At 38.8% G+C, this 24,279-nt stretch overlaps 1 pseudogene; it reads right to left on the reverse strand.

Annotated features, from left to right (window-relative positions):
* Positions 1–1,927: 1,927 nt before the first annotated feature.
* The window catches only part of LOC122023190, a 44,290-nt pseudogene continuing 21,938 nt past the window's right edge, over positions 1,928–24,279 (reverse strand).

The following is a 24,279-nucleotide window of genomic DNA, read 5'->3' on the forward strand; positions in this document are numbered from 1 at the left end:
AACACACAGCAAGTATCGTATACCTGCTCTGATACCACTAAATTGTCACGCCCCAGAGGAGTCTCTGTCCGAAGAAATTTCGGCAGCATCTCCCCTGTACGGCGGACAATATGAAACTTTCTACATATCACATATACATCAGCCACAGGCGGCTGGAATGAAAACAAAAATAAAAACAAACACCACGCAGTTTATAAAGATATTCAGCCTCTGGCTGTCACAACCACGCAGTTAATAATAGTAATCAATAATAATAGGACTCTGACTCGAAATCCACCCTACTCCACTACACTAGTAAAGCTCAAATCCAACGAACTCACCTCTTCTGCCGTCCAGGCAGGCACGTAGTAGAATGGAATTTAATATCATATCAAAAATCCATCAAAAGGTATCACTCCATACAATATCCACAGGAAAAAAATTCGAAGACAATACTAAACCAAAGTCTGATATAGAAAAAGGTCAAAATAAAACAAATAACGAACTAATAGAGAACTAACTCTACGTGCAGATGGGGGGTCAGCGACTGGAACTGCTCCGGACAACCTCAACCTGAAAATATCAACAATGGAGGCGGGGTGAGTCCAACACTCAGCAGGTACAACTGATATGCATAATAAAACAAATAACAGACAACACTAATCATGCGTACAGTCTCCTGAATACGAGAAGGAATAAATGCAACTGAAACGAAATCAGGAGATAACTGTACTAACCGGGATCAAGGTACAAAGGTAACAGGTCGTCAGACCGAAGAAATCATAATCCTGTATGCATGTCAATCAAATGCATCCATACAAATGCAGCATATAAGTGCAGCAATCACAACAATAAAATGCAATAAATGCATATGGTGACCGTGCACTCGGACATCACTGCTCCTGACAGTGACTGAGTGGACGGAATCTTGTCGGCTCTCCTCTGGCCCCAAATCATAAATGGGGAGCTCAATGCTCTCATCTCCCGACACACGACGGAGGAAAAATCTCTGCCGGCTACCGAGTCTCCGACCAACTGAGCCAAACAGAGTCCACCATCTGCCGACTACCACGCTACCCTAAATGCCAACGAGCCAAACAGGAATCGATCACGGCCACCACTACCGAGTCACACGACCAACGGAGCCAAACAGCAGAACCGCCACACTCCAGCCAGATATACAACTAATCCATAGGTGGTGTGTGCAGTACATGTAACTGGCAATGGGCTCAACCAAAGTGGAGCCGACAATCGCACAGCATGCAATCATGATGCATGACACTAAAAACATGGCAATCTCATGAATAGCATAGCAAGATCCATACATAAATACAAGGTGTACCACAAGTCAATGTATCAAATGGAAGGTACACAAACAGATAGGGTATCATATAAAACCCTAGGTCCTGAACATGATGTATCACAAGGTTGGGTCACTACCGGAAGCATGTAAGGTCAGATAAATAACAACATGCAGTGTATAATAAATAAACAAACAACATGTAACAGATCATGTAGTGACCAACCGAATAAAATGGAAAACACAATTCTTGCTATATGTTAAACACTTTATTATGCATATCAAAAGACATAAGTCAAAGTACCCGCCTCCAATAAGAAAAATCGTATCCGAATAAATCCTCGTCGAGACACCGTCTCGAATCAAAGTCCTGTAACACATGGTATCCAAATTTAGCTAAATACATATAAATAAATTAGCTAAATCAAATCCTCAAGAAGCTAATATAAACTCAGATCCAATTATAAACCCTAATTGAATCATTTAACTCCTCAATCGTTTCTAATCCATTCGAATTAGGACTTGTAATAAACATGGTTAATCATAGCATCTTACCCGATTTAGTCCTAATTCGACACATATATCATTTAATCAAATAATCCCAATTCATTTTGATTTACATCCAAAACCAATTACATACTCCTTACCTCAATTCACAATCAAGTGACCGCTGGTGGGATACGGCCCGAGGGCGTCACCGCCGAAGCAGGATCTTCGGAACTGTGGATCACTAAAAATCAATGTTGTCCGAAGCTAAAATGATCAAACTAGCATGATATATGATACGAACAATACATACCCAAATCTGCCGTACCTACAATAGTGCCAATCGTTTTCCCTCAGCCGCTGATAACTGATCCCTAAATCAAAATACCCAAAAATCAGCACTTGCCGTAATCCAAGAGGTTCAAGTGCTACTGATTGAATCTGTAACCCAACCTCAACTCAGAAGAGTACTACAATCAGTGATCTAATACATAGGAACAACAAAGATAAGCTGCTCACCTCACCGCTGTCTGTCTTGAATCCGGCAGAACAAGAAAATCTAGGGCACAGCACAGAGGAACAACACGGTGACCGGCACTAGGGCTGAGGAGTGCAAAGCAGTGGCCGGAAGATAAAGGGAAATCGGCTGTCGGCAAGGGATTTGCATCCCTTGTGCTCGCACGACTGGAGGAGGAAGGAAATCTTCGGCCGGCGCCCAGGAACCAGACCTAGGGTTCAGATGCTCGATTTCCGGCGGCCCCTGGTGTCCGCAAAGAGATGGAAGCAGGCTCGGTCGGCGGTCGCTCGATGAAGAATGGCTCGAGTTGGCGTTGGGCAGAGGAGAGGAAATCGATCAGCCTCGGGAAGAAGAGGAATAGGTGGTCGGCGCCGAGAGGAAGGAGAAGAGAAGGAAACCGCAGCAGAGCTTTTCGGCGTCGGGGTCGGGAATGAGGGAGAAGAGAGGCGGTTAGGGCTCGGGTTCGCGAGGGGAAAGGAGTGAACGGCGACACAAAGAAATGAAAAAAAAAATAAATAAAGAAAAAGGAAATTTAGAAATTCAACTTTTCCTCATTTAAATAGGGTAGCCTAAACAGGCTTTTCCCGGCCCCGTTTCCATCCCCGTTAACTCGTTCGTACGAGCTCCGAAAAATTCCCGAAAAATTTCCAAAAATTCCGAAAAAATCCCTTATCAAGGTCAGAAGAGATCCTACGAGCTCCTCTATTGTAAATATTGGTCTCTCCTCCCCCTTGGTCTGAATGATAGGTGGTATATCCTCCTCTACCTCGTTTGGAATGTCTAGCTGAGGGTCCACTCTCCAAACTAGTCCCTCCTGAGATGTGACATCTATATGCACTAATGCAAGTTGACGTTGACTAATCTCATCATATGAGCTAAGGGAGTGGATGCACCCTGGGTCATATCGACTCCTATGGTCGAAAATATGGAAGTCAAAATGTGATAGTAAGGAATATGAACCTATCGCCTAGTGATGAGACTGGATGCATGGATGACATCCTGACACATGTGTAATGCAATGTCGATATCTAAGCACTGGCATAGTGCATACAGGAAAAAGGAGTGGGAAGGATGCATCATCGCAACATTGTGAGATGTAATGGGAAAAATGTAGGTGGTCAGGACTCGATACAGGACATAGTCTTGAACCTTGAGAGAGAGAGAGAGAGACCTGAAGTTAGTTACTGTGGGTACTCTCTCCTCCCCAAAGAAATATATATAGATAGTATCAATGTAAATGGGAGTAGGGTTCGCCAAATGGCAAATCCCTTATAAGGTAATAGAAAAAAGGGCAAGCAAACCTCCTAAATCCTAAGCTATCATACAATAGAGTGAGGGAGAACCTAAAGTCCTTCCCACCTGTTGGGTTCTTCGGGCCGCGAAAACCGCTTTTTCCCGTCGCGGAAACCCCGAGTCACCCAAAGCCGTAGATCCGTGCAAAGATTCGTAAACAAAACTTTTCGAAAAACCTTTTCTTGTACGAGTTTGTAAAACCTTTAGATCTACACTAGATAAGGGTTATACCTTCGAAGCGTGCCTTTCGCTTATCCCGCTCGTCCAAGGAGTTTCCGGATCTCTAGACCGTCAAGCGCTGGTCCTCTAGAAGTATCCACACGGACACGTAGGTGGAGAAAAACCTCACACAAAGGTGTGCTAGCACCTTGGTGAGATTCGGCCAAGCAAGGAGGAGAGGGAGAGGGAGAGCTTGAGAGGAAGAAGGAGGAAGATTCACCACACTTGAATAAAATGAATGAAAATCAATCCTAATTCAAAAGTGGCCGGCCACTTCTCATCAAGTGTAACTCCCCATTAAATGCAATTAATGTGAAGTTAATAAGAAAATGGCTTTGTAACTTCCATGAGGTGGCACACCATGATGATGTGGAACATCATCATTGGTCCACCTAATGTCAACTCACCAATGAGGTGGCAAAAGGTCAAGTCAAAATTGACCTTTGGTCTTCCTTCTCTAGTCAAGTCCAACTTGACCCAATCTCTACCATGGTTGATCTAATCCAACCATTTGATTCGAGCCAACTTAATATAATGAATCTAATTCATTAAATTAAATTGATTTAATAAGTCATAATCTAAATTTGACTCATTAAATACATGAATCAACTTGAGTCGAACTCAAGTTAGCCCAATTAGGATTACTCTTAATCCAATTTGATTCATCAAATGAATCTAATCCTCTTGGTTCATCATATGAACCTAATCTCCATCTAATTATCCTAAGTGTGTGACCCTATAGGTTCTTGTAATGTTGGCAATGCCCTAAACCCATTTAGGAGCATAAGTAATGAGCGGTATCTAGCAACACATCATTACTACCCAAGTTACAAGAATGTCGAGATCCGACATCACCTTGTGACTACTAATTGTGACTCCTCACAATATGTGACATTGTCCTTCTATCCTAGACATCTAGATTGATCAATGTGAGGCATAGACCGTGTCATCCTCTAATCAATTTAAATCTTGAACTCCAAGTAGACTCACTCGATCAAATGAGCTCAACATTTAATGTTGACTCATTTGGGCATGGCCATGCACTTAGTGGTCTCACTCTATCAAGAATAGCGATGTCGCTCCCGTCATATGGGAGGGATAGATCCCATCTACATCACTCACATCCCTCTGTATAATTCGTTACATACCCAGTAATCGCCTTTATAGTCCACCCAGTTACGGGTGACGTTTGACGAAACTAAAGTACATAACTCCTTATGTAGGGATCCATGGTGACTTCAGGTCTAAGGACTAATAGTCATACTAATAGCCACATGAGAAAGTATATGACACTCATATAACGATCCATGATACTTTCTCATGGAGGGTCATTCAGTATACATTCTCTAATGCATACCCATGTGTCAGCTTGATATCTCTATATCCATGACTTGTGAGATCAAGTCATCGAGCTGACCTATATGCTAGTCTTATTGTATTAACATTGTCCCTGAATGCTAATACTCGACTAGGAATGATTTAGAGTAGTGTTCCCTATATCATCTCACTATCGATTCAACTAATCGATTGATATAGGTATGAACTTTCTACTCAAGGACGCTATTATACTTAGTCTATTTGGCACTAATATAAATAAGTATAATAACCAAACAAATGCCTTTATAAATATACAAGAATATGATATACATGAGTCCATACAATCATCAAATGATTGGCTCTAGGGCTCTAACTAACAATCGCCCACTAGCACTAGTGCCAATCAGTATAGGCTCTAAGGCCTAAAGACCTAGTGTGACCATCATGCTTCCTCTGTGCCAAAGCCTTGGTCAAGGGATCTGCGATGTTAGCCTCTGTAGGTACTCTGCAAATCTTCACATCTCCTCTATCGATAATCTCGAATGAGATGGAAGCGCCGTAGTATACTTTGGTCCATTGGTGTGAGCGAGGTTCCTTCATATAGCTCTATTGTTGTCACAATAGAGCTCAACTGGTCGATGCTAGGAACCACCCAAGTTCAAGAATGAACTTACGGATCCAAGCGCCTCCTTTCGCCTCGATGCAGCAATATACTTTGTAGAATCGCCATCGTATCTCGCTCGAACTCTTCCATCGAAGACCACCATTAATGCAAAATACGAACCTCGATCTGCGATCGGTAATCATCACGATCGGTCTGAAGCTGGCATCACCGTAACCCTTTACGCTTAGCTCATCATTGCCTCCATATATCAAGAAATATTCTTTAGTCCTTCGTAAGTACTTAAGAATATTCTTGACCGCTATCCAATGACTTTCACCGATCTAGTATCTGCTCGTCATGCTCAAAGCATACGAGAGATCAGGACGAGTACATAGCATGGCGTACATGATAGATCCTGTGGCTGAGGCATAAGGGATCTGATCCATGCGGTCTCTCTCCTCTCTAGAAGAGGGACCTTGAGTCTTCGAAAGATTCACGCCATGTGACATCGGCAGAAATCCCTTCTTGGAGTTCTGCATGGCAAACCGAAGGAGTACCTTGTCAATATATGTACTCTGACTTAGGCCAAGCAATCTCTTAGATCTATCTCTATAGATCTGTATCCCTAGAATGTGGGATGCCTCACCTAAGTCCTTCATTGAGAAGCAACTCCCTAGCCAGGTCTTGACAGACTGAAGCATAGGGATGTCCTTTCCAATGAGTAGTATGTCATCCACATATAATATGAGGAAGACAACTATGTCCCCTACAACCTTCTTGTAGACACAAGGCTCATCTTCGTTCTTGATGAAACCAAACTGTTTGATCGCATCATCAAATCAAAGATTCCAGCTCCGAGAAGCTTGCTTTAGTCCATAAATGGACCTATGCAGCTTGCATACTCTGCTAGTATGCTGTGGATCTACAAAACCCTCAGGTTGTGTCATGTACACATCCTCGAGTAGGTTTCCATTCAGAAACGCGGTTTTGACATCCATCTGCCATATCTCATAGTCATGGTAGGCTGCAATAGCAAGCATGATCCGAATGGACTTAAACATCGCCACTGGAGAAAAGGTTTCATCATAGTCAATACCATGAATCTGCTTGAAACCTTTAGCTACCAAGCGACCCTTATAGATAAGTCCATCCATGTCAGTCTTTCTCTTAAAGACCCACTTGCACCCAATGAGTTTTACCCCTTCAGGTGGATCAACCAAAGTCCATACTTGGTCGGTGTACATGGATTCTATCTCGGATCTCATGGCTTCTAGCCATTTCTCAGAATCTGGTCTCATCACAGCTTCTTGATAGGTGGTAGGCTCATCCTCTATGAGCACAATGTCATCATGGTCAGACAAGAGAAATGAATATCTCTCAGGCTGATGACGTACCCTATTAGACCTGCGAAGAGGTATGTCTACTTGAACTGGTTGTTGTTCCTCAATTCTTTGTGGAACATCATCCACAACACTTTGTGGTTCCAGTTCAATTTCCATCGAGGCATCAATGCTATTGTTCGCATCTTGAACCTCTTCAAGATCGAACGCGCTCCCAATAGTCTTTCTAGAAACAAAGTCCCTTTCTAGAAAGACCCCAGTCTTTGCCACAACTACCTTGTGCTGACTGGGAATGTAGAAGTAATATCCCTTAGTTTCCTTGGGATATCCAATGAAACAGCACTTGTCGGATTTGGGTCCTAATTTGTCTGAGACTTGACATCTTACATAAGCCTCACAGCCCCAAATCCTCATGAAAGACACCTGGGCATCTCTCCCAGTCCATATCCTATATGGTTTCTTTATCACGGCCTTTGATGGAACTCGGTTGAGTATGAAAGCTGCCGTGTCTAGAGCATATCCCCATAGATATGTCGGAAGATCTGTGTGACTCATCATAGATCGTACCATATCTAATAAGGTACGATTCCTCCTTTCGGATACACCATTCCACTGTGGTGTTCCAGGAGGAGTGAGTTGAGATAAAATCCCACACTCAGCTAAGTAGTCACGAAACTCATGGCTTAAGTATTCACCACCTCGATCTGATCGAAGTACCTTAATACTCTTGCCAAGCTGGTTCTATACTTCATTCTTGAATTCTTTGAACTTTTCAAAGGATTCAGACTTATGTGTCATCAAGTACACATAACCATATCTACTGAAATCATCAGTAAATGTGATGAAGTACCTATAACCGCCTCTAGCAGCAACATTGAAAGGGCCACATACATCACTATGTATGAGTCCTAACAAATCAGTTGCTCTCTCGCTGTGCCCACTAAAGGGAGTCTTGGTCATCTTGCCTCGTAGGCATGACTCGCATATCTCATATGATTCAAAATCAAATGAGTCCAACAAACCATCCTTATGGAGCTGGGATAAGCGCTTGTCATTTATATGACCTAAGCGACAGTGCCAGAGGTAGGTTTGGTTCATGTCATTTGACTTGAACCTCTTGGTACTAATGTTATAGATAGGGCTCTCAAGGTCTAGAATATAGAGTCCGTTTATTAGAGGTGCACTACAATAGAACATATCTTTTAAATATACAGAACAACATTTGTCTTTTATTATAAAGAGTATCCTTTCTTGTCTAAACAAGAAACTGAAACTATGTTCTTAGTAAGAGCAGGCACATAACAACAATCATCTAAATCTAGTACAAGCCCAGAGGGCAGAGATAGCTGATAAGTTCCTACAGCAACAGCAGCAACCCGTGCTCCATTGCCTACTCGTAGGTCCACCTCGCCCTTTGTCAATGCCCTACTATTTCTCAGCGCCTGCACATCAGTACAAATGTGAGAAGCACATCCAGTATCTAATACCCATGATGTAGAAATAGATAGATTGACTTCTATAACATATATACCTGAAGTGGAAGTCTCACTTCGCTTCTTCTTAAGATCCTCCAAGTATACCTTGCAGTTCCTCTTCCAGTGCCCGGTCTGACCGCAGTGGAAGCAGGTAGCATCCTTGGCGACCCCTCCTTTAGGCTTCAGTGCCTTGCCTTTGCCCTTGGTTTGGGACTTTTCCTTACCTTTGGGCTTGCCCTTGCCCTTGTGCTTCTGGACCATCAGAATGGGCTTAACCTTCTTAAGGTTAATCTCAGCAGTTCGTAACATACTAAGTAGCTCGGGCAGTGGCTTGTCAATCTCGTTCATGTTATAGTTGAGAACGAATTGACTATAGCTATCCGGCAAGGACTGCAAGATCAAGTCAGTGGCCAGCTCTTGGCCAAGTGGGAACCCCAATCTTTGTAGGTTCTCTATGTACCCAATCATCTTGAGTACATAAGGACCTACAGGAGCCCCGTCTGACATCTTGCACTGAAACAGTGCCTTCGAGATCTCAAATCTCTCATGCCTCGCTTGTCCCTGATATAGTTGGCGAAGATGCTCAACTATATCAAAAGCGCCCATCAACTCATGTTGCTTCTGAAGCTCTGAGTTCATGGTCGCGAGCATTAGACAGGACACATCTAATGCGTCGTCTTGATGCTTCTTGTAAGCATCTTTGTCGGCTCACGGGGCATTGGCAGGAGGAGCCTCCGGAATGGGCTGCTCCAGAACGTACAGCTTACGCTCCTGGGTGAGAACTATTCTCAAGTTCTTGTACCAGTCCAGGAAATTCGCTCCGTTGAGCTTGTCCTTCTCAAGGACAGATCGCAGGGAGAAGGAATTCGTGTTCGACGTCATGGTTATCTACAACAGAAAATTTGCAGAAATAAATATCATATTCTTTAAAAATCATTTAATTAGGCCTTTAATTAAATGATGCTCCCACTGAATTCTATAATTCTTGTGGGACAAGATCCACATCATACTAACCCTTGAGTTAGCTTTGGCTAATACGCCCAAGGCTTAGTATGATCGGTAGGTAACGATTACCAATTACATCTCTATGCAACTCTTGTTTATAGAATCAATATCCGCATTTATATTAAAACTCGAGTTAGCTTTGGCTAATACGCCCGAGAGTTAATATAAACGTGATTTTGTCCTACCTTTCCAACTATTGGAAGAATGCCTATAGTTGACTCGATCCAACCGAGTAACTAGGAATATTCAATCTAATTGAGTTTGTATTCACCCATGCGTTGATAGGCGGGACCAAGATTGTCCCTCCGTACCCTACCAAGATAATATGTATTGCTCTGCTTTGGCAGATTCAACAATACATGTGATCGAGGTAGTGATAGGTATCACGGCACGGTTAGGCATTAGAGTTGAGTCGATTGAGATCTAATCTAATCGAAAGGGATGCATCTTGTGCACGACTTAGATCTAATCTAATCGCAAGGGTGTATCATGTGCACGACTTAGATCTAATCTAATCGTAAGGCACTAATTAATTAACTACTTATTAAATATGTATCACATACACAAGCAATTAATTAATCTATTTGTGATTTAGTCATGGCCCTACTACGATCTTCTCAAGCAAATGAGAAGATCGATTGGTCAACCTAGGGTCAACAGCTTCTTCAAGCTCCTCCCTTTAACCACCTTGTGTTGCTCGTGCCCGCCTCGGAACTCCGTCTCGTGTGGACCCTCCACCGCTCCAATTTGTACATTACAATTTGAAACTCGAGTTACATTCGAGTCTAAATCTAATTTACAACAAGAAAATAAGAGAAGGCACGACGCGCAGGTCGCGAATATAATACAACACTCGCAAACACATAACGGCACACAGGCCGTATTATGAATTACAACACAAATCCAATCTTATTGGGTATTTTGGGCCATGACTATCACAAATTAATATATAATTCAAAATTATATATTTTCATAATTTTATATAATTTTAAAATTAATTTTTACAATTTTTATGAATAAAATTTCCCGGCGGTCCCGTTTAGCGGTTTCGGGCGCAATCGCGGGGCCCAGGGGCAGCGCCCCTACCCGCGATCTAACCATCGCGAGGGTTCCTATGTGATCCAACAGCGCCTAAACCCGCTGTCCCAAAACGATTTGGGTCGAGACATTGCCGTTTCGGAAAAATCTTCCCGGCGGGTTCGTTTTTAGCGATTTCGAGTGCAATCGCGAAGCAAATTCCCTTGCGGGGTTAGGGGCTATGCCCCTACCCACGATCTAACCATCGTGAGTTGCTCCTTTGCGATCTAATGGCACCCGACCCCGCTGTCCCAAACGGATTTGGGGCAAAACGAAGCCGTTTAAAAGAAAACTTTCCGATAGCCGAAGCCTACAAGTGCCGAGACACTTGTGCTTCGCTTCTACGGAAAAATTACTCATAAAAACTCTAAAAACTCAATTTTTACAGAAAATTACAGAAGGTTTATTTTTCATAAAAATACAAACGAACTCGTACAAGTCTTCGCACGTGGCTCTGATACCACTATTGGGTTCTTCGGGCAGCGAAAGCCGCTTTTTCGCGTCGCGAAAACCCCGAGTCACCCAAAGCCGTAGATCCGTGCAAAGATTCGTAAACAAAACTTTTCGAAAAACCTTTTCTTGTACGAGCTTGTAAAACCTTTAGATCTACACTAGATAAGGGTTATACCTTCGAAGCGTGCCTTTCGCTTATCCCGCTCGTCCAAGGAGTTGGACCGTCAAGCGCCGGTCCTCTAGAAGTATCCACACGGACACGTAGGTGGAGAAAAACCTCACACAAAGGTGTGCTAGCACCTTGGTGAGATTCGGCCAAGCAAGGAGGAGAGGGAGAGGGAGAGCTTGAGAGGAAGAAGGAGGAAGATTCACCACACTTGAATAAAATGAATGAAAATCAATCCCAATTCAAAAGTGGCCGGCCACTTCTCATCAAGTGTAACTCCCCATTAAATGCAATTAATGTGAAGTTAATAAGAAAATGGCTTTGTAACTTCCATGAGGTGGCACACCATGATGATGTGGAACATCATCATTGGTCCACCTAATGCCAACTCACCAATGAGGTGGCAAAAGGTCAAGTCAAAATTGACCTTTGGTCTTCCTTCTCTAGTCAAGTCCAACTTGACCCAATCTCTACCATGGTTGATCTAATCCAACCATTTGATTCGAGCCAACTTAATATAATGAATCTAATTCATTAAATTAAATTGATTTAATAAGTCATAATCTAAATTTGACTCATTAAATACATGAATCAACTTGAGTCGAACTCAAGTTAGCCCAATTAGGATTACTCTTAATCCAATTTGATTCATCAAATGAATCTAATCCTCTTGGTTCATCATATGAACCTAATCTCCATCTAATTGTCCTAAGTGTGTGACCCTATAGGTTCTTGTAACGTTGGCAATGCCCTAAACCCATTTATGAGCATAAGTAATGAGCGGTATCTAGCAACACATCATTACTACCCAAGTTACAAGAATGTCGAGATCCGACATCACCTTGTGACTACTAATTGTGACTCCTCACAATATGTGACATTGTCCTTCTATCCTAGACATCTAGATTGATCAATGTGAGGCATAGACCGTGTCATCCTCTAATCAATCTAAATCTTGAACTCCAAGTAGACTCACTCGATCAAATGAGCTCAACATCTAATGTTGACTCATTTGGGCATGGCCATGCACTTAGTGGTCTCACTCTATCAAGAATAGCGATGTCGCTCCCGTCATATGGGAGGGATAGATCCCATCTACATCACTCACATCCCTCTGCATAATTCATTACATACCCAGTAATCGCCTTTATAGTCCACCCAGTTACGGGTGACGTTTGACGAAACTAAAGTACATAACTCCTTATGTAGGGATCCATGGTGACTTCAGGTCTAAGCACTAATAGTCATACTGATAGCCACATGAGAAAGTATATGACACTCATATAACTATCCATGATACTTTCTCATGGCGGGTCATTCAGTATACATTCTCTAATGCATACCCATGTGTCAGCTTGATATCTCTATATCCATGACTTGTGAGATCAAGTCATCGAGCTGACCTACATGCTAGTCTTATTGTATTAACATTGTCCCTGAATGCTAATACTTGACTAGGAATGATTTAGAGTAGTGTTCCCTATATCATCTCACTATCGATTCAACTAATCGATTGATATAGGTATGAACCTTCTACTCAAGGACGCTATTATACTTAGTCTATTTGGCACTAATATAAATAAGTATAATAACCAAACAAATGCCTTTATTAATATACAAGAATATGATATACATGAGTCCATACAATCATCAAATGATTGGCTTTAGGGCTCTAACTAACACCACCTACTCTAGTGGAGCATGTCAAGTCATCAATCTTAACTAGATTGTTATAAAACTGGGCACATAAGTCTAAGTTTACTGAATGACTACAGTAAACTAACCTACCTAACTAATAATAGTCTATCACCTCAATAATAGGAGCATAATATCCGGTAAAAAAATGATCTACTTAGAAACCTAGATTTTAATACAATATATGATTCCTCTAAGAAATATAGCCTAAGTCACTCAATAGGAAATCTAACATCGGTAGAGGGGATACTGCTCTAACTAGGCTGGGATGGAATAACATTTTGTCATTTCCTAAAGTAGTTTATACATGAAGATATTCAAGAAAAAAGCATATAAATAAAGAAAATAACTATATAGATCGAGTTAGAGGGTACCTAGGAGGCATTGTTGGAAATCTTAGAAGAAAAAGTGGAGAAAAGGTGGAAAAACCCGATTGGAAGGCACCTTAAAGTGATAAGTTTCGCGAATAGAGAAAAGCTCTGTTCGCTATAAAGATCAGAGTTGAAGACACCTTCATCTTGATCGAAGGCTGATAAGTAGCATTTTTATGTGATATTTTAGCTCTCATACTTAGCATTTTTATTCTCTCATTCATTTAAATCTTGCTTTATATCATGATTCATGAGTTAGGATATATTTGTGAGCTTATTATAATCTCTCCCTAATTTTGTCATTATTTCATGATTTTTGTAGGGAATTAAAGAGGAGCCATAAACATGAGTTGAGTCAAATTAATTTGAACCAAAGCTAGGGTTGACCATGAGTTAATTTGAAGAATTTGGATCATTTCATTCCAAGAGGGAAGAATCCAATTCAACTCTTAAAGCCCAATCTTGAAGCCCAATTTCATATTCCAATTTTCCTTCTCTTATTGGATTCGGATCCATTTCCTTACCGAAACTCGAAACCCATTAAGAAACTTACCCATTTTCACTCACGCGAACGAATAGTGGCGATCTCATCTACTCTGTTTGCGATCCTCTTCCTCGCGCGGCTAGGGCTCGCGATCCTTAGCACCTCCCACACCTTTCTTCTCCGTTCATTCTCCGGCCGATGGCTTCTTCCCTTACCTTCACTGCCGTCGGGTGGCCATCCACAGCCCACTCCTTCTTCTTCTTAATTCCAGCGGCGACTGCAACAACAATCCTTGGCGGAAGTTGCGAGCGATGGCAATGATCTTCACCTCGCCGGAGAGGGTTTCTTCGGCAAGACATCCACCTTTCGATAGTGTCTTCTGAGTAGGGTTCAGGTGGCAGAGGCAAAGGAGCGACTGCGGTTCATTCCATTTCACAGCACCTGCTCACAGCCGCTCAACTTCCATCCGAGGGGGTTCTTCGATGGAAGATTCATTCATCCCATCATCGTTGTTGAAGTATACAGCAACTGACAGTGAACTACTATTCATCGAAGTTTGGGGTTCGATCTTCGGGCCTTCGTGTGACGACGAAGGGTTGTCGTTGGTAATCGAAGTGGATGAATGGACTGTGGTTTGGATAGTTAGAGTTTTCTTGTTTAGTTAACTTAGTTTAATTTTGTTCATTGTTGATGCTTATGATTGAATGCTTGTATCAAACTTGATTCCCCATGTTTAAATTGCACATATTATGCGTAATTAGTTTCATGCACACAACATGTTCGATCAATTGCTTCAACCAATAGTTAGGTTTATTTTGATGCATTTTAGTTTGGTTAATTCTTGCTTTGTCTTGTTCGTTCAATTTCATTAAGTTATAGTTTTGATTAAATGCAATTAGGATAGATTAGTTTAGGTTTTGTTTCATGCTTTAGGTTTCGTTACATGCTTAGTTTCGTTAATGCTTTACTTCATGTTGTTTTTATTTCCTGCAATTGAAGTTAGGATAGACTTAGCTTTTATTACTTGTATTGTCTTTCATTATTAGATTAGGTTTCATTTAATGCTTTGTTACTTCATTCCTAAGTTTAATTGTGTTGATGGTTAATCTATAGCGTAGAGTGACAATGCATTGTGGATTAATTGTTGACATTTAGTTAGATTTCATTCCAGCATTAGATTAGTTTCCTACTTGCTTTTCTTCTAATTTGTTAGGTTTAGAATCAAAATACAAAACCCCCATTTCCATATTAAAACCCCCAAAAATAGAAATAACATACAATCCTAAGTTTATCACTTACCGTTACATTCGTTAGCAGACGACCCAAGTCATTTCTATGCTACATTAGCGTAGGAGGGGTTTGGTACTTCATTATTTGATACCCATTTCATGACAAAATTGAGTTATAATCAAAGGCGCCTTCCAAGTGTTATTGAGGGTGCCTTCAAGCACATTAAAGGCATCTTCAATCAGTTGGGCAGGAGTTTTCCCCCCTTCTGAGGGCACCTCCGATTGTATAGCCTTACCTTCGGTTGTTTTTTTTAATTCAAGTTTAAATATCTAGTTAGATTTTTTATTTTAAGTTTTAATTTTGATTTAAAATTTTAATTAAATTTGAGTTAAGTCTTAATTTTAAGTTTTAGATTAATTTTAAAGTTAATTTTAAGTTTAAGTTTGAAGTTGATTTTAAAGTTAACTTTAAGTTTAAGTTAATTTTAAAGCTAATTTTAATTTTAAGTTTAAAGTTAATTTTAAGTTAAATTTATAGTTAATTTAATTTAACTTATTTTGTTTTATTTTATTTTTTAAAATTTAATTTAGTTTAATTTAATTTATTATTAATTTAATTTATTATTAATTTAATTTAACTTAACTTTATTCATCTTACCCGATTTATATTTTTAATCAGGGAATCCTATAATTTCGTGAGATGAGTTAAGTTGAATTTCATGATTTGGTTTAACTTGTGTTAGATTCAAGTTTAGCTTTGAGTTCAACAAAAATACATTCTTTAAATAAACATCTAAGTTGTGGTGAGTCACCTAGACATCATTAGAGTAACCATACATTCGAAAATTTTTAAATAGTTCTGTCCACTGAACTTAGTACAAAATTTTAGTCTAACCAATTAGGATTAGTAAGAGGTACCTTTAGTTAGTTCAACTAAGCTAAATACACCAAGTCAAAGTCATATCTTCCTAGACATGCATAGACAGAGCTTCCCTAACCTATTATCATCCAAAACTTCTCAGTACCATTTATCAAGTTAAACTTTTATCCCTATATATTCTAGTCCTAATTACCCAGCCGGGTATAATATTGTTTTAGAGGTGTCAACTAATTTAGAGTCTCCCCCTGAATTATTGAAATTTTGGTTTAGGTTTTAGGTTTGTGTCGATTTACTTTATAGTTATAATAGACTTGGTTATAGTTTGAGCTTAGATTAATTTTATATTTATTTAATTTAGTTTTAGTTTTTGATTCATTTATTTTATTTTATTATTTAGGTTTAAATTTAGTTTTGAAGGTTTAATTTTTGAGATTAAGGGTGAGTTATTTGGTTTATTTTGATTTAGGTAGTATATTGTATTTTTAGGTAGATAGTATTGATTGAGTCCTACTTGTATGGTTAGACACGTTTTTGGAACCCAGGCTTTGGTTTGATTTTTATTTTGAGTGACTAGAGATATAAGGGTTTTGTTATTCGAACTAGACTTGTATTTGAGTTTGGACTTATTGTACATAGCTCTTTGTGATCTCAGTATCATATCAAGGTAATTGAATCTAGTTGTGAATTTTACTAGAAGTTGTCTTAGTTCAACTACTTCGCCTCTCAATCTAGAATTCTCCTCCTCAAGTTTTGCAACTTGAGTTGGGATTATGGATGATAATTTCACCCGAACCCGATGGAGGATCCGACATCCGATCGGAATGGAGGAGAGTATGGAGGGACTATCAATACCTGATATTCGACCCAAATACCCGATTAAATAATATATATACATATATTAAAGAAAATTTTATTTTTCTAAAATCAACTTACTATTTTTTGTTGATATTAGTAGGAGATTATATAGATGTTTAATCTATTTTTTAATTATATATATATATTTTAATATAATGTTAATTTTAATATGTTTTTTTGAATGATAATAGTTCGATAGAAAGAAAAAAAATTACATGTATAGAATATATTCGGTCCTTTAATGGGTATGGGTATACCCATCGGATATCCTATACCTGATGGGTATGGGTACGGAGGATATAGAATCCGATCCGAACCCGACCCATTGCCATCCCTAGTTGGGATTTTAGCTTGAATCAACTCAGTCATTGAGATTAATTTTAGTTGTTCATTAAGTATTTTATTTTTTATACTTAGTTCATTTTTTCTGATTTTCAGAACTAGTTAATTTCCTATGTAAATGTGCAATTATTTTAAAAAAAAAACTCGTGGCTCGAATCGGGTTCAAACCCTTCTTCCGATTCACTTTTTGATTCTGGTATGTATGTCATAAACGCAAGGTAGTTGGTGTGCTTTCACTACAAGAAAAATGCTCATAGATAGCGGTTTTCCACTAGTGTTTATGACAAAATTGATCGGTGTCTATGAAAGCACTGCAAAAGGTCTAACATTTTAGACACCAATTTGTAACTAGTGTAGTATCACTTAATGACACTAGTTTCTGAATCGGTTATTAACCGATGTAGTATCGCTGAACGATATCGTTTTCAGCAACGATGTAAGACCGATGCAATATCTATTAATAACATCAGTTTTGGCAATGATTTTTTATCGATGTAATATTAACAACACCAATTCCATCAACGGTGTAAGATCGATGTAATATCAATTAATGGCACCGATTTTGGCAATGATTTTCTACCGGTGTAATATTACTGCACCAGTTTCAACAGCGGTGGAAGACTAATGTAATATCAGATAATGACACCAGTTTGAGCAACGATTAAAAATAGATGTAGTATTGGTTAACGACACCAATTTCAGAAAATTTCAGAAGCGGTGAAAAGTCAGTATTATCACTTAACGACAACATTTCAAAACCAATGTCATTGAAGCTAAAACTGTTGTAATAACACTTATTTTTGTTGGTGCAATCGACCTCCAAGGTTTTAATGTTTGACAAATATGTTCAAGTATGTTTAATGGAGCTTGATCATGGGAAGTCCTAGTTGTAGGATAGGCAAGGGAAATCTTGGTAAATCATGGAAGTCAGGTGGATTCGACAAATATGTTTAAGTATGTTTAATGGAGCTTGATCATGGGAAGTCCTAGTTGCAGGCTAGGCAAGAGAAATATCGGTAGATCGTGGAAGCCAGGTGGATTCGATAGGTTTAGAGGACCTAATCCTTGGGTAGCCGAATACTGAGTAGGCAAGGGAAATCTCGGTAGATCATGAAAGCCAGGTGGATTCGATAGGTCTGGAGGACTTGATCCCTAGGTAGCCAAATACTGAGTCTTGGTGAGTGAAGTAAGGTGGAGAAAACCCTAGGGGGTGGTAACCTTAGGTTCTGGTGAGTAAAGCCAGATGGAGAAAATCTTAGGGGGAGATAACCTTAGGTAACAAGAAATCTTGGAGGAGTCAACTCCAAGCAAGGTTGATCGGATGGTTGCTGGTCGACCGTGCACAGTCAACTGAACCAGTAGATCTCAGTAAATCTAAGTTTAGGTTTACCATAGTATTTTATATTACTATTATTGTTGTTGGCTAATGTAGTATTGTAGGAAAAGTCTTAGTGGATCAGGCGATCAAACACTGAGCAAGCAAAGTCCAAATAGATCTGGTGGACTAATGTTTGGCACGTAAGTTGAGGTATGCAACTGGAGGAGCTACAGTGAGGTCGTGATCCTGAAAGGAACAACCTAAAGTTGCTGATCTAACTGAAGAAACTGAGAAGATTTCTAAGTTGAGATCAAGACAGTTCTACTATCTAATACTACTCATGCATCAAATATAATATTACTGTGCTAACCTCTATTTTATAGGATTATATGTCTAAGACTGTTTTGCAGATCTAGCCTGATCGGTCGACCAAACGCAAGGATCGGTTGATCGAACCAGGTTGACTCAGACCATATCAGAACCGAACAAAACACAACTTCTGATCTAAGCTTGATTGATCGACCGAACCCTCATGACTCAGTACAGATCAGATCGAGCTGAATCAAAGAAGGAAGACTGCTTGATCGATAGACCGAACCAGGAGATCGGTCGATCGAACAACCAAGACATTAATGAAGAATCTCAGTGAACGGGGAAAGCTCACCGTTCAGTCAACCGAACAATGGGATAGATCAATCGAACCATTAAACATCATTAATGCCTGAGGATCATATCTCAGCAAAGAAGGCAGGGAGTGTGTTTGTGTTGGAGTGTATACTAAAAGTCTAGCTTTTGTATAAACATTTACAAGAATCACATTGGTCAAGTGTCTACATTTATATATACCAAATGTAGATGTTCAATTAATTTATATTGTAGATAACATAGTGAGTGGTGTCACACACAGAAGATTGTGTTATCGGTTCTTTATAAATTATAAACAGTAGCTCACGACTAAGATGGAAAGGAACAAACCATTGGAATAGTCGTAGTGTAATTAGGTATTAGTTTATCTTGACTAATAAATTACACTAGTACACTTTAAGTGTATTGAGCAGGACCATTTAAGGTAAGTTCTTTTTATACTGATTTAATAAAAGAACTAGACCTTAGTTATTATGGAAGTGTGTGCTCTTAATCCTAATATAATAACAAGCACATATATTTAATATTTATTTCTTTGACTTATCAAAGGGTGAGATTTAGTTCGATAAATCAAAATGTCTGATAAGTTGGGAAATGATGTTACTTATAGTGTGACTTGTTGATTATAGAAGAAAGCTGTGTCCTAGTAATCTAGGTTGATAATGTCCCCAAGAGGAGCTCATAAAGATTGTCATGTTAAACCCTGCAGGTGGACTTAGTCCGACATGACGATAAGGTTAAGTGGTACTACTCTTGGACTAAGATATTAATTAAATGAGTTATCAGTAACTCACTTAATTAGTGGACATTCGACATCTTAAACACAGGGAGACTAACACACTTATAATAAGAAGGAGCCCAAAAATGTAATTTGGGATTGGTGCGGTAGTTCAATAATAATTCTTTAGTGGTATGAATTATTATTGAAGAAGTTAAGTTGTGTGTTCGGGGAGAACATGGGAAGCTTAATTTCATCGGGAGACCAAAACCAATTTCTCCTCTCGGTCCCTATCGTAGCCTCTTGTATATAGAGATTTATACCCACCACATACTCACCTTCTTACCCATCCTAATGGGGCCGGCCAAGCTAGCTTGGAACCCAAGCTAGGGCCGGCCAAGACTAAGTGGATGAGCCAAGTTGGTGGCCGGCCAAAGCTTGGGTCCCAAGCTTAGGTGGCCGGCCACTAGAAAATTAAAGGGAATTTTTATTGAAATTATTTCTTATGTGGATATCATGGTTTTAAAAGAGAGTTTAAAATTTAAATCGTTCCTTTTATAGCTTTCTACAAAAGATTAAGAAAAGATTTGAAATCTTTCCTTATTTGTAGATTGAAAGGAGATTTTAATTTTGAGAAAACCTTCCTTTTATAACCATGTTTATGATTTACAAGAAAGTTTAAAAATTAAATATTCTCTTTTATTAGTTTCTACAAAAGATTAAGAAACGATTTGATATCTTTCCTTATTTGTAGATTGAAAAGAGATTTTAATTTTTAGAGATAACTTTCTTTTTTGGAAATTATCCACATGATTAAAAGAAAGATTTTAATTTATAAAATTTCCTTTTTACTAACCACCATGAAGGGAAAATTATTGGAGAAATTTTTTATAAATTTCCGGAAACAAATTAGGAAGTTTTAATTCTTGTGTTAATTAAAAACTCTCCTTGTTTTGTTTTTTAAAAAGTAGCCGGCCATTACAAATTGAGAAGAGAAAATTGTTTTTAATTAAATAAATTTTCTTTTTCATGGCAAAAGAATTAAGGAAGGTTTTATTTAAATTTTCTTATTTGCCAAGACCAAGGATTATAAAAGAGGGGGTAGAGGTGCCTTCATTGCGAATGACTATTATTTTTCTTCCTCTCTTTTCTTCCTTGGTGGTGGCCGGCCCTATTATTTTTCCTTCTTCCTTTTCTTTCTTCTTCATTGGCCGGACCTTGTAATCTCATGGAGCTTGAAGATGGCTGGATTTTAGCATGGAGAAGAAGGAGAGAAAGGAAGTATCCCTTGGAGCTTGGTGGTGGTGACCGAATCACATCTATTCATGGAATATTTGTGGTGGCCGAATCATGCTTGGAGAAGAAGGTGGCTTAGGTGGATTCTCATCTCGGTAGATCGTTGCCCACACAACGTCCGGGATAAGAAGAGGAATACGGTAGAAGATCAAGAGGTCATTGCATACAAAGGAAGGTATAATTAGTAATTAATTTCCGCATCATACTAGTTGTATTTCTTTTGTATGAATTCCAAACACTAGAGGCATTAGATTCTAGATTTTCGGATTTGTTTCGAAGATGTGTTTCTTTTTCTTTGTTTTCGAATTTGTGATTCGATTGTTCTTTTTGGTTAACCTAGAGTTATTTAAGGAAATTAAATATTAGCTTTCCTTAAAAGGCATTGTCTAGGCGGTGGTGGTTGCTCCCATATCCAAGAAGGCCATGTGCCTCGCCATGCAGTCCTGGAAGCCAATTTTGAAAAATAATATTTAATGAAATTAATAACATAGATGGATTTGAATCAATAGTGTTAAGTTCCGCTTGCGATTCAAATCTAAACCATTAAGAACAGATAAGTTAAATTTGGAATCAATGATGTTAAGTTCCGTCTGCGATTCCTAATTTAACTTCTAAAGAACACAATAGGTTATTTAAGGAAAGGTTCGACACTTGTACAAAATTTTTGTATAGTGGAGCCGGTACGATTTTCCTAGGACTAACCAACAATTGGTATCAGAGCTAGGGTTTGCCTCTGTGTGTTTAGAATTCAAATAGGTTATGCACATGCCATGCATAATTTAGGCAGGATAATAGTAGGATGTGCTAACTTTTTGGTTGCAGGCTCCAACTATTATGGCTTATTGATGTTGTGTGTGATTGGACCCTTGGACATGTCAAAGGCATTAATGTGTGTGTGCATGATTGTATGTAACTAATACAGCAGGAGCTGTATTAGCCCTAGGATTTTAGAATTTTATTTTCGATCTAGATTACATTTACATTCCCTCTTGGAATATAGGATCGACATATGTAAAATTCTATTTTTGTCACGGATCGGATTCTTGCGAGGCGTGGTACTTTTGGAGCACCAGAGCCGCAACGGAATAAGAAGCAAGATGGATGCGACGACTCGACCCGATGGTGGTTGCTAAAGATGGCAGCAGCTAGGGTTGGAGCACATGGAGGACAGTAATAGAAAAATACCATAATAGTTGGAAAATAATTTCCATATTTATTGCTTTTATTTACTGTGATGTGTGTTTATGCATATGATGTATGCTAGGATAGTTTAAAATTCCTCATTTTAAATAACTAAGTGGGAGAGGAATTTATTTTAATAAATTCCACGGTCTCCATTACTGGTTTGTAAGTGATGAAAACAAACTTGCGCGTTGGCTCTGAGTGCCTTCCTTCATATCGGATGAGTTTGTTTACGGATCACTAGATCAAACTTCCATTTTGGATGACTATAGGAAATTAATTAAGAGCGTGTGATCTTCCCCATCGGAAGGGGCACAATCTTTTTAATGGACTTAGTGTCAAGTAATGGTATACACTTAGGCACGTCTAATAGTATCCTCCCCATCAGAGTCACTGCTATTATTTGTGTGACCAAAGGAAAACCAACTATTAATTTGTCAAAAAGATAAGTTGACAAGATAATAAAATTAAAACCCCCTCTTACAAATGTCGAGTTTTTGTATACGTCCACACTATCGTGGCATACAAAATTCACGGTGTTTGAGGTAATTTTATTTGTCAAAATTTTATTGACAAGATAATTAATGGGTAAAACCCTCCTCTTACAAATGTTCGAATTTGTATACGTCCATACTATCGTGGCATGCAAAATTCCCTGTGTTTGAGGTGTTGGTGAATTTAAATAATATTATTTGAGGAATCAATGTTATTTTAAATTCAAAGTTTTGACCAAAATATTTGATCAAAGATATACCAACTATTAATTTTATTTGTAATGAAGTTAGAATGACGAGATAATAAAATTAATAGACAAAATCTCTTTTTGTATACGTCCACACTATAGTGGCATACAAAATTCACGGGGATTTTAAAGTGTTGGTCTTGACCAAATATTTTTGTGATTCTTAGGATTTTAAATGTTTGTCAATCCCCTAGTTGTTATACTATAGAATAGACTTAGTAGTCCCAATTGTAATGATTGGAAAACTTGGACATTAAGGTAAATTGTCCTCTCAGAACTGAGAATAATAACGGTGTATTTTATTAGTTGTTGAAACATATTTAGTGGTGTTATCTACCGGTACCTGATGTGTAGATACAGGAACCACTGATTATGTTTGTAATTATTACAGGGGTTCCAGAAAATCTGACAACTATATAAATCACCGTCCACATGGACACTACTGTAAAAGTAGCAGCTGTTGCTGTGGAAGATGTTTATCCTTTGATAGAAATAAAATATGGATTTTCAGAAATTATCTTTACGTACTAAGTTTAGAAAGATCCTGATTTCGGTTTCTAAACTATTAAAGAATAGATATTCTATCTATTTTGATAACAACCTTATTATCAAGAAAAATAGGGAAGTTATCTGTTCTGCTACGTTGGTTGATAATTTATAATCCAATAACTCCCACGATGCAATAAATGAAAATTAATAACACATTTTCTAACTTTAATAAGAGAAAGTAACCTTCAGAAATGAACTAATCATATTTTTGGCATCTAAGGCAAGGCTATATTAACTTGAGTAGGATTCAAAGGATAATAACCAATGAACTCTTGGGTTCATTGGTAGTGGAAATCTTTCCAACCTGTGAGTCTTACTTGGAAGGAAAAATAACCAAGAAGCTTTTAAGTTTAAGAGGTATGGATCCAAAGATATATTGGAATTGGTTCATTCTGATTTGTGTAGACCTTTGACTATTCAGGCAAGAGGTTGTTTCGAATATTTCGTCTCTTTTATAGACGACTATTCGAGACAAGGATACATTTACTTGACGCGCCACAAGTCTAAGTGCTTTGATTAGTTCAAAGAGTAACTAGGCTGAAGTGGAGTAACATCAAAGTAAAAGTATCAAGTCACTACGGTGAAATCATAGTAACGAGTACCTCTTAGGAGAATTTAGGAGTCACTTATCAGAAGTAGGGATTCAATCCCAACTAACTGCACTTGGTACACCCCAACAGAATGGTGTAGTAGAAAGAAGGTATAGGACTCTTATGGAAAAGATTAGATCGATGATGAGTTA

This window comes from Zingiber officinale, chromosome 9B (assembly GCF_018446385.1).
Source record: "Zingiber officinale cultivar Zhangliang chromosome 9B, Zo_v1.1, whole genome shotgun sequence".
Taxonomy (NCBI): domain Eukaryota; kingdom Viridiplantae; phylum Streptophyta; class Magnoliopsida; order Zingiberales; family Zingiberaceae; genus Zingiber; species Zingiber officinale.